The 12,641-nt window shown below is 37.6% G+C and overlaps 1 protein-coding gene across 1 annotated transcript in view; it reads left to right on the top strand.

Moving 5' to 3' along the window:
- ZC3H12B (zinc finger CCCH-type containing 12B) overlaps nucleotides 1–12,641 on the top strand; it is a 350,988-nt gene that overhangs the window by 116,514 nt on the left and 221,833 nt on the right. The window lies entirely within an intron of this gene.

The raw sequence follows: 12,641 nt of genomic DNA, 5'->3' as shown, positions 1-12,641 counted from the left end.
AGACAGCATGCTAAAAATCAGAGACATTACCTTGCCAACAAAGGTCTATCTGGTCAAAGCTCTGGTTTTTCCAGTAGTCATGTATGGATGTGAGAGTTGGACTATAAAGAAAACTGAGTGCTGAAGAATTGATGCTTTTGAACTGTGGTGTTGGAGAAGATTCTAGAGAGTCCCTTGGACTGCAAGGAGTTCCAACCAGTCCATCCTAATGGAAATCAGTCCTGAATATTCTTTGGAAGGACTGATGCTGATGCTGAAACTCCAATACTTTGGCCACCTGATGCAAAGAACTGACTCATTTGAAAAGACCCTGATGCTGGGAAAGATTGAAGGCAGGAGCAGAAGGGGATGACAGAGGATCAGGTGGTTTGATGGCATAACCAACTCAATGGACATGAGTTTGTGTAAACTCCGGGAGTTGGTGATGGACAGGGAGACCTGGCTTGCTGTAGTCTATGGGTCGCAGAGGACCGAGTGACTGAACTGACTGACTGAGTGTTAATATATCAATCATGTAAGTTTTATCCCTAATACTTATTTTTCTTAAAACTTTAAGTTTTTTCCTTTGGGATATCTTCATTCAATTTCCTCCACCCCTTCCCCTGCCTCTGGTAACCACAAATATGATCTATTTTTCTATGAGTTTGTTTGTTAGATTTTTTTGAAGTACAGTTGACACTCAACACTATGTCAATTTTTAGTGCACAACATACTGATTTGATATTTACATACATTATAAAATGATTATCACCATCACACTGTCTAGTTACCATCTGTCACCATACAAAGATATAACATTGTTATTAACTATATTTCTCCCACAGTGTACATTATATGTCTGTAACTGACTTATTTTCTTACTGGAAGTAGTTTGTACCTCTTAATTTCCTTCACCTGTCTCATTTATCCTTCAGCTTTTCCATCTGGCAACCACCTGTTTTTTCTTTGTATCTATGATTTTGTTCCTGTTTGTTCACTTGTTTTGTTTTTCAGATTCCTCCTATAAGTGAAATCCTATGATATTTCTCCTTCTTTGACCAATTTCACTTGGTACATCCATGCTGTTGCAAATAGCAATATTTCATTTTTAATGGCTGAGTAGTCTTCCATATATATTCATACATGTGACTGAGTATATATATACGCATATATAATATATTGTATCATATATATTATGCACATTATGATTATTATATATTATCACTATATGCATTGTTATTATATGTATTTTATATATATATATATATATATATATATAATTTTCTTTAGCCATTCATCAATCAGTGGGCATTGAGGTAAGCAATTGAGTTCAGTTTTGCATTTGTAAATGTGATTGTTTCCTAATTTCATTCATATTTTAATTTTAACTTTTTCTAGCTATATGGTTTCTCTCTTTATACTTATTTATTTATTGGCCACACCATAGAATAGTTTCTGACCAGGGATTGAACCCATGCCCTCTGCAGTGGAAGCACAAAGTCTTAACCACTGGACCACCAGCAGGGAAATCTCGATTTCATTTTTAGGTAGTTTGTTATTAGATTATGGAGACACAACTGAATTTTGTATATTGATTCTGTGTTCTGTGACTTTACCAAATTAATTGATAAGTTCTATGTTTTTAGATGGAATCTTTCAAGTTTTCCATGTATGAGGACATGTCATATGACAATAGAGACAGTTTTACTTAACCCTTTTCAATAAAGATACCTTTTATTTCTAATTGCTCTAGCTAAGACTTCACTACTATGTCAAATGCAAGTAGTGAGAGTGGACAGTGTTATCTTGTTTTTGATCCTGGCCAGAAAGCTGGAATACTTGAATATGATCTTACCTCTGATCTTGTCACACACAACCTTTATTATGTTGAGGTACATTCCATCTATGCATAACTTGTTAAGAATATTTATCATGAAAAGGTATTGAATTTTGTCCAATTCTTTTTCTGCATCTATTTAGATGATCATATGATTCTAATCTTTTGTTTAAGTGATGTATCACATTTATTGATACATCCCCATAGCCCTAGGCAACCATCAATTTAGTGGCTTTCTGCATGAATTAATTACTACTGTTTATTTTATATATTCAGGCACTGTAATATTTGGTGCATATATTTTTATGACTATACATTCCTGGTGAAAAGAAACTTTTATCATTATACATCTTTCTTGTAACAATTTTTTACTTAAAAATCTATTTTGTCTATTTATCTATTTTATCTACTATTCGTTTAGCCACCTCTGCTCTCTTTTACTTACAAATTACGTGGAATATCTATTTCACCATCAGCCTATATATATCGTTAGAACTAAAGTGAGTCTCTTGTAGGCAGCATATTTTTGGATCCTGTTTTTATCCATTCGGTTAATCTGTGTGTTTTGTTTGGGGAGTTTAATTCATTTAGATTTAAGCTTTGATAGGGAAGGGCTCACTATTGCCACTTAGTTAATATTTTTCTGTATATATTTTGTCTGTTTTACCCATTTCTTCTCCTCATTTTTAGTGTGTATATTTTATAGATAATTTCTTTGCAGTTACCATATAGGTTATGTAAAACATTTAAAAATTATAACAATCTATTTGAAAGTGGTATCAAGTTAACTTCACCTACATACAAAACTCTACTCCTTTAAAGCTCTGCCCCCTACTTTAGTGATGTAAAAAATACAGAATCCATCAAAATATTGCAATTATACTCCAATTTAAAAATACAATTAAAATTATATATTATATTTTCAAATAGTTATATGAATTTGTATCCATTAATATAGACTTATATTTTTATGACTTTATCTTTAAATTCTGTAAAATAATTTAAACTAGAATTATATATCAAAATTATAATAATATAGGTATTTATGTTTGTCATGTATTTACTTTCACTGGAGAACATTATATTTTCATATGGCTTCATGTTGCTGACTAGGGTCATTTCCTTTCAATGTGAAGGACTCCTTTTATCACTTTTTCTATTGCATGTCTAACTTTTATTTTTCTTGCAACGTCTTCATTTCTCCTTCATTTTTGAAGGACAGCTTTGCCTAATATGGTATTTTGGGTCAGCATTTTTTTTTTCGCCCTTTGAATATATTGTTTCACTGACTTCTGGCCTGCGAGATTTCTCCTGAGAAATCCTCTGAAAATCTTAGAGAGATGCCCCCTTTTATGTGGCAAATTGCTTTTCCCTTGCTGCTTTCAAGATTCTCTGTTTGGCTTTGACTTTTGACAGTATGATTATGTGTCTTGGTGTGAGTCTCTTTGAGTCTATCCTGGTTGGAGTTTGTTGAACTTATTGAATTCTTATGTGCATTTCTTTCCTCGAGTTTGGGACATTCTTGTGCATTACTGCTTCAAACAAATTCTGTGCTCCTTTTGCACTCTTCTCTCCTTCTGGGACTCCCATACTGAATGTATCAGTCCTCTTGATGGTTTTGTATATGTTCCTTAGGCTCTTTTGCAGTATTTCATTCTGTTTTTTTTTTTTTTTCTCACTCCTGACTTAATATTAAGTAACCTTTCTTCAAGTTTGCTGGTTCTTTCTTCTGACTAAGCAAACCTTCTTTTGAATACCAAATAAAATTTCAATTCAATTATATTTTTAGCTCCAGAATTCTATTTGGTTCCATTTTATCATTTCTATCTCTTTGTTGATATTCTTATTTTGTTCATGTATCATTCTCCTCATTTCATTTAGCCTTCTATCAGCATTCTCCTAGCTCATTAAGCATTTTTAAGATGGCTCTTTTAAATTCTTTGTCAGGTAAATCAAAAATTTGTTGTTCTTTAGGATCAGTTTCTGGAGAGTAATTGCATTCCTTTGATTGGACCCTTTCCCTCTCTCTTTACCTTGTAATCTTTTGTTGAGATTTTGGCATTTTTAAAAACCTCCACCTCTCCCATCCTTTACAGATTGGTTTTGTACAAGTAGAGAGTTTCTGAAGTCAGCCCAGCTAGAGATTCTGGGATCTCTCCAACCCTTTCTAGGGATATATCCCCAATGGACTTGTGCATACATTTTTGTTACATTGTACACACCTTCTTTTATCTTTCTTAATTTCCCTGAGAGTCTCACCCCTACTTCTTCTCAGGAGATATTGGTTTAAATTTCTATTATATTTCTTTGCCTGTAATCTGTTGCTCATCTGACACCTACCTGCTGAACTTCTGGCATATTGTTGCTGTAATATGCCCCTATGTTTACTTTTGTTTTCATCAGCCCTTACCCTGGTATTCAAACAATGCTGCTGTTCTCACTAGTGCTCCAATTCAGTCAGAAGATAAAATAGGCCTTTGGAAACCACAGACAAGTCAGAAATGTGGACACAAGTTCTACTCTTTACATCTCAAGAGTGATCCATGTTGCCATCACAAAGTCTACAAACAATAAATGCTGGAGCAGTAACTCTCTTACACTGTTGGTGGGAATGCAAACTAGAACAGCCACTATAGAAAACTGTGGAGATTCCTTAAAAAACTGAAAATAGAACTGCTATACAATCCAGCAGTCCCACTGCTGGGCATACACACTGAGGAAACTAGAATTCAAAGAGATACATGTGCCCCAGTGTTCATTATAGCACTGTTTACAATAGCAAGGACATGGAAGCAACTTAGATGTCCATCAGCAGACAAATGGATAAGGAAGTTGTGGTACATATACACAATGGTTACTCAGCTGTTAAAAAGAATGCATTTGAGTCCATTCTGATGAGGTCGATGAAACCGGAGCCTATTACACAGAGTGAAGTAAGTCAGAAAGAGAAACACCAATACAGTATATTAACACATATATATGGGATTTAGAAAAACAATAATGACAAACCTATATGCAAGACAGCAAAAGAGAAACAGATATAAATAACAGACTTTTGGACTATGTGAGTGAAGGTGAGGGTGAGATGATTTGAGAGAATAGCATTGAGACATGTATATTACCATATGTAAAACAGGTGACCAGTGGAAGTTCGATTCATTAAGCAGACCACTCAAAGCTGGTGCTCTGGGACAACCCAGAGGGTTGGGGTGGGGAGGGAGGTGGGAGAGGGTTTCAGGATGGGGGGACACATGTACACCTGTGGCTGATTCATGCCAATGTATGGCAAAAACCACTACAATATTGTGAAGTAATTAGCCTTCAATTAAAATAAATAAATAAATTAAAAAAAAAGAGTGATTCGTGAACTAAGAAGTTTACTACCAGTTATGCAGTGCTGAACTGGGTAGGGGGAGGGGCACAGGTAGCAAAATGCTGTGAATTTTATACCCTTTTGGTGCAGGTTTTTTTGGTCTTGCATCTGCTTGTGTGCTGAAGGTCCTTGACTGGTTTCTAGAGTTATCGCAAAGGTAGTTCAGTTCTTATATTTTTTAACTTAGTGTCTCTATGGGGGAACAAGGATCTGGACTTTCTTTTCTTAGTCCACCACCTTGTTGACATCACCCCATTCACAGCACTTTGAAAGCATTTATTTGATATTTTTGTTTGCCCTTAAGTTGTTTGTTCCTTTCTGTTGTACTTCAACGTTAGTCAGTTCTATGTTTACATATATCCCATCTTTTTTTGGATTTCCTTCCAATTTAGGTCACCAAAGAGTATTGGGCAGAGTTCCTTGTGCTATACAGTATGTTCTCATTAGCTATCAATTTTATACACAGTATGGATAGTTTATATATGTCAGTCCGAATCTCCAAATTCTTCCCACCCTCCTCTTTCCCCTTGATATCCATATATCTGCTCTCTACATCCACGTCTCTATTTCTATTTTGTAAATAAGATTGTCTATATCACTTTACTAGATTCCACATATATGCATTAATATATGATGTTTGTTTTTCTCTTTCTAACTTACTTCACTCTGTATGACAGTCTGTAAGTCCATCCATGTCTCTGCAAATGGCACAATTTCATTCCTTCTTATGGCTAAATAATATTCCATTTTATAAATGTGCCACATCTTCTTCAAACGTTCCTATCTTGATGGACATTTAGGTTGACTCCATGTCCTGGCTATTGTTATTAGTGCTACAATAAACATTGTGGTGCATGTATATATATTTTTTGAAGTATAATTTTCTCTAGATATCTGCCCGAAGGGGGATTGCTGGGTCATATATGGTAGTTCTAATTTTAGATTCTAAGGAACCTATATACTCTTCTCCAGAGTTCAATTCAATTCAGTCGCTCAGTCATGTCCGACTCTCTGCGACCCCATGAACTGCAGCACGCCAGGCCTCCCTGTCCATCACCAACTCCCGGAGTCTACCCAAACCCATGTTCATCGAGTCGGTGATGCCATCCAACCATCTCATCCTCTGTCGTCCCCTTCTCCTCCCGCCCCCAATCCTACCCAGCATTAGGGTCCTTTCCAATGAGTCAACCCCTCGCATGAGGTGGCCAAAGTATTGGAGTTTCAGCTTCAACATCAGACCTTCCGATGAATACCCAGGATTGATCTCTTTTAGGATGGATTGATTGGATCTCCTTGCAGTCCAAGGGACTCTCAAGAGTCTTCTCCAACACCACAGTTCAAAAGCATCAATTCTGCGGCGCTCAGCTTTCTTCACCGTCCAACTCTTACATCCATACATGACCACTGGAAAAACCATAGCCTCAACTAGACGGACTTTTGTTGGCAAAGTAATGTCTCTGCTTTTAAATATGCTATCTAGGTTGGCCATAACCTGCCTTCCAAGGAGTAAGCGTCTTTTAATTTCATGGCTGCAGTCACCATCAGCAGTGATTCTGGAGCCCAAAAAAGTAAAGTCTGACACTGTTTCCACTGTTTCCCCATCTATTTCTCATGGAGTGATGGGACCAGATGCCATGACCTCAGTTTTCTGAACGTTGGGCTTTAAGCAAACTTTTTCACTCTCCTGCTTCACCTTCATCAAGAGGCTCTTCAGTTCTTCTTCACTCTCTGCCATAAGGGTGGTGTCATCCGCATATCTGAGGTTATTGATATTTCTCCCGGCAATCTTGACTCCAGCTTGTGTTTCTTGCAGCCCAGCATTTCTCATGATGTACTCTACATATAAGTTAAATAAGCAGAGTGACAATATACAGCCTTGACGGACTCCTTTTCCTATTTGGAACCAGTCTGTTGTTCCATGTCCAGTTCTAACTGTTGCTTCCTGACCTGCATACAGGTTTCTCAAGAGACAGGTCAGATGGTCTGGTATTCCCATCTCTTTCAGAATTTTCCACAGTTTATTGTGATCCACACAGTCAAAGGCTTTGGCATAGTCAATAAAGCAGAAATAGATGTTTTCCTGGAACTCTCTTGCTTTTTCGATGATCCAGCGGATATTGGCAATTTGATCTCTGGTTCCTCTGCTGTTTCTAAAACCAGCTTGAACATCTGGAAGTTCATAGTTCACGTATTGCTGAAGCCTGTCTTGGAGAATTTTGAGCATTACTTTACTAGCATGTGAGATGAGTGCAATTGTGCGGTAGTTTGAGCGTTCTTTGGCATTGCCTTTCTTTGGGATTGGAACGAAAACTGACCTTTTCCAGTCCTGTGGCCAATGCTGAGTTTTCCAGATTTGCTGGCATATCAAGTGCAGCACTTTCACAGCATCACCTTTGAGGATTTGAAATAGCTCAACTGGAATTCCATCGCCTCCACTAGCTTTGTTCGTAGTGATGCTTTCTATGGCCCACTTGACTTCACATTCCAGGATGTCTGGCTCTAGGTGAGTGATCACACCACCGTGATTATCTGGGTCGTGAAGATCTTTTTTGTACAGTTCTTCTGTGTATTCTTTCCGCCTCTTCTTAATATCTTCTGCTTCTGTTAGGTCCATACCATTTCTGTCCTTTATCGAGCCTATCTTTGCATGAAATGTTCCTTTGGTATCTCTAATTTTCTTGAAGAGATCTCTAGTCTTTCCCAATCTGTTGTTTTCCTCTATTTCTTTGCACTGATCGCTGAGGAAGGCTTTCTTATCTCTCCTTGCTATTCTTTGGAACTCTGCATTCAGATGGGAATATCTTTCCTTTTCTCCTTTGCTTTTCACTTCTCTTCTCTTCCCAGCTATCTGTAAGGCCTCCTCAGACAGCCATTTTGCTTTTTTGCATTTCTTTTCCATGGGCATGTTCTTGATCCCTGTCTCCTGTACAATGTCACGAACCTCTGTCCATAGTTCATCAGGCACTCTGTCTATCAGGTCTAGTCCCTTAAATCTATTTGTCACTTCCACTGTATACTCTTAAGGGATTTGATCTAGGTCATGCCTGAATGGTATTCTCCATAGAGGCTGTACCAATTTATATTACTATCGACAGTGAAAGAGCATTCCCTTTTCTCCACACCCTCCCCAGCATATGTTGTTTGTAGATGTTTTTGATGGTAGTCATTCTGATTTGTGTGAGGTTATACCTCATTGTAGTTTTCATTTATATTTCTTTATCATTAGTGACGTTGATCACTAATGAAAAAGTTTTCATGTGTTTGTTGGCCACATGTATGTCTTCTTTCGAGAAATGCCTATTTAGATCTTCTGCCCATTTTTAGATTGGGTTGTTTGTTTGTTTTTTTGGACATTAATCTGCATGAGCTGTTTGTATATATTGGAGATTAATTCTTTGCACTTGCCATTTTTGCAAGTATTTTATCCTATTCTGAGGATTGTCTTTATATCTTGTTTAAGGTTTTGTTTGCTATACAAAGGCCTCTAAGGTTAATTAGGTCCCATTTGTTTATTTTTGTTTTCATTTTCATTACTCTAGGAGGTGGATTGAAAAATATATTTGTACAAATTATGTCTGCCTATGTTTTCCTCTAAGAGTTTTATAATGTCTGGCTTACATTTATGTATTCAATCCATTTTGAGGTTATTTTGTGTATAGTGTTAGGGAGTGTTCTAATTTCTTTCTTTAACATATTTTGTTCCAGTTTTCGCAGCACCACTTATTAAAGAGAATATCTTTTCTCCATTGTATACATTTGCCCCCTTTTTTAAGATTAGGTGACCATAGGTGCATGGGTTTATCTCTGGGCCTTCTATTTCGTTCCATTTATCTATATTTCTGTTTTTGTGCCAGTACCATACTGTCTTAATTACTATAGCTTTGTAGTATAATCTGAAGTCAGGTAGATTGACTCCTCCAGGTCCTTTTTTATCCCTCAAGATTGCTTTGGTTAATCAAGGACTTTCCTGTTTCCATACAAAGTATAAATTTTTTGTTGTTGTTGTTCTAATTTTGTGAACAATGCCATTGGTAATTTGATAAGGAGTGCATTGAGTCTGTAAATTGCTTTGGGCAGTACAATCATTCACACAATATGAATACTTTGAATCCAAGAACATTGTATATCTATCCATCTGTTTCTGTCACCTTTGGTTTCTTTCATCAGTACCTTACAGTTTTCTGAGTACAATTCTTTTGCTTCCTTAGGTAGGTTTATTCTGAGATATTCTATAATTTTTACTTCAATTGAAAATGGGATTATAGTCTTCATTTCTCATGCTTATCTTTTGTTGTTATTGTATAGAAATGCAAGACATACTTGTGTGATAATTTTGTATCCTGCGACTTTATCAAAGTAATTGATTAGCTCTAGTAGTTTTCTGTTGGCTTCTTTAGGATGTTCTATATATAGTATCATGTCATCTGCAGTGGCAGTTTTACTTCTTTTGTAGTTTGGATTCTTGTATTACTTTTTCTTCTCTGATCTCCTGACTAGAATTTCCAAAATTATGTTGAATAATAGTGGTGAGAGTGGACACCTTGTCTTGTTTCTGATCTTAAAGGAAATAATTTCAGGTTTTCAACATTGGGTTTAATGTTTGCAGTGGGTTTGTCATGCATGGTCTTTACTATGTTGAGGTAGTTTCCCTCTTTGTCCACATTATGAAGACTTTTTATCATAAATGGTTGTTCAATTTTTTTTCAAAAACTTTTTCTGCATCTATTTTAAAATTTATTTTTAATTAGAGGATAATTTCTTTACAATGTTGTATTGGTTTCTGCATAGTTCAGTTCAGTTGTTCAGTCATGTCTGACTCTGCAATCCCATGAACTGCAGCACGCCAGGCCTCCCTGCCCATCACCAACTCCCGGAGTATACCCAAACTCATGTCCATTGAGTCGGTGATGCCATCTAACCATCTCATCCTCTGTCGTCCCCTTCTCCTCCTGCCTTCAATCTTTCCCAACATCAGGTTCTTTTCAAATGTGTCAGCTCCTCGCATCAGATGGCCAAAATATTGAGGTTTCAGCTTCAACATCAGTCCTTCCAACGAACACTCAGGATTGATTTCCTGTAGGATAGACTAGTTGGATCTCCTTGCAGTCCAAGGGACTCTCAAGAGTCTTCTCCAACACCACAGTTCAAAAGCAACAATTCTTCTGTGCTCAGCTTTCTTTATACTCCAACTCTCACATCCATACATGACTACTGGAAAAACCATAGCCTTGACTAGATGGACCTTTGCTGGCAAAGTAATGTCTCTGCTTTTTAATATGCTGTCTAGGTTGGTCATAACTTTCCTTCCAAGGAGTAAGCGTCTTTTAATTTTGTGGCTGCAATCACCATCTGCAGTGATTTTGGAGCACAGAAAAGTAAAGTGAGCCACTGTTTCCACATCTATTTGCCATGAAGTGATGGGACGAAATGGCATGATGTTAGTTTTCTGAATGTTGAGCTTTAAGCTAACTTTTTCACTCTCCTCTTTCACTTTCATCAAGAGGCTCTTTAGTTCTTCTTCACTTTCTGCAATAAGGGTGGTGTCATCTGCATATCTGAGGTTATTGATATTTCTCCCAGCAATCTTGATTCCAGCTTGTGCTTCTTCCAGCTCAGCGTTTCTCATGATGTACTTTGCATATAAGTTAAATAAGCAGGGTGACAATAAACAGCCTTGACGGACTCCTTTTCCTATTGGGAACCAGTCTGTTGTTCCATGTCCAGTTCTAACTGTTGCTTCCTGATCTTCATACAGGTTTCTCAAGAGGCAGGTCAGGTGGGTCTGGTATTCCCATCTCTTTCAGGATTTTCCACAGTTTATTGTGATCCACACAGTCAAAGGCTTTGGCATAGTCAATAAAACAGAAATAGATGTTTTTTATGGAACTCTCTTGCTTTTTCGATGATCCCGTAGATGTTGGCAATTTGATCTCTTGTTTCTCTGCCTTTTCTAAAGCCAGCTTGAACATCTGGAAGTTCACATTTCATGTATTGTTGAAGCCTGGCTTGGAGAATTTTGAGCATCACTTTACTAGCAAGTGAGATGAGTTCAATTGTGCGGTAGTTTGAGTATCCTTTGGCGTCTCCTTTCTTTGGGGTTGGAATGAAAAGTGACCTTTTCCAGTCCTGCAGCCACTGCTGAGTTTTCCAAATTTGCTGACATACTGAGTGCAGAACTTTCACAGCATCATCTTTAAGGCTTTGAAATAGCTCAACTGGAATTCCATCACCTCCACTAGCTTTGTTTGTAGTGATACTACCTAAGGCCCACTTGACTTCACATTCCAGGATGTCTGGCTCTAGGTGAGTGATCACAACCCCATTTACAGTGTGATAAGGCAAAAAGATAGGACACTGAAAGATGAGCTCCGCAGGTCAGTCGGTGCCCAACATGCTACTGGAGATCAATGGAGAAATAACTCCAGAAAGAATGAAGGGGTGGAGCCAAAGCAAAAACAACACCCAGTTGTGGATGTGACTGGTGATAGAAGCAAGGTCTGCTGCTGTGGAGAGCAATATTGCATAGGTACCTGGAATGTTAGGTCCATGAATCAAGGCAAATTGAAAGTGGCCAAACAGGAGATGGCAAGAGTAAACGTCGACATTCTAGGAATCAGCGAACTAAGATGGACTGGAATGGGTGAATTTAACTCAGGTGACCATTATGTCTACTACTGCGGGCAGGAATCCCTTAGAAGAAATGGAGTAGCCATCATAGTCAACCAAAGAGTTCGAAATGCAGTACTTGGATGCAATCTCAAAAATGACAGAGTGATCTCTGTTCGTTTCCAAGGCTAACCGTTCAATATCACAGTAATCCACGTCTATGCCCTGACCAGTAATGCTGAAGAAGCTGAAGTTGAACGGTTCTGTGAAGACATACAAGATCTTCTAGAACTAACACCCAAAAAAGATGTCCTTTTCATTATAGGGCACTGGAATGCAAAAGTAGGAAGTCAAGAAATCCCTGAAGTGACAGGCAAATTTGGCCTTGGAGTACAGTATGAAGCAGGGCAAAGGCTAATAGAGTTTTCTCAAGAGAATGCACTGGTCATAGCAAAGATTCTCTTCCAACAACACAAGAGAAGGCTCTACACATGGACATTATCAGGTGGTCAACACCAAAATCAGATTGATTATATTCTTTGCAGCCAAAGATGGAGAAGCTCTATACAGTCAGCAAAAACAAGACCGGGAGCAGACTGTGGCTCAGATCATGAACTCTTTAATGCCAAATTCAGACTGAAATTGAAGAAAGTGGAGAAAACCACTAGACCATTCAGGTATGACCTATATCAAATCCCTTATGATTATACAGTGGATGTGAGAAATAGATTTAAGGGACTAGATATGATAGACAGAGCGCCTGATGAACTATGGACAGAGGTTGATGACACTGTACAGGAGACAGGGATCAAGACCATCCCCAAGAAAAATAAATACAAAAAAGCA

Source organism: Giraffa tippelskirchi, chromosome X (assembly GCF_054371585.1).
Source record: "Giraffa tippelskirchi isolate mGirTip1 chromosome X, T2T-mGirTip1v1.2.pri, whole genome shotgun sequence".
NCBI lineage: Eukaryota > Metazoa > Chordata > Mammalia > Artiodactyla > Giraffidae > Giraffa > Giraffa tippelskirchi.
The sequence above is the reverse complement of the archived record's forward strand: the minus strand, read 5'-3'. Positions and strand labels throughout refer to the sequence as shown.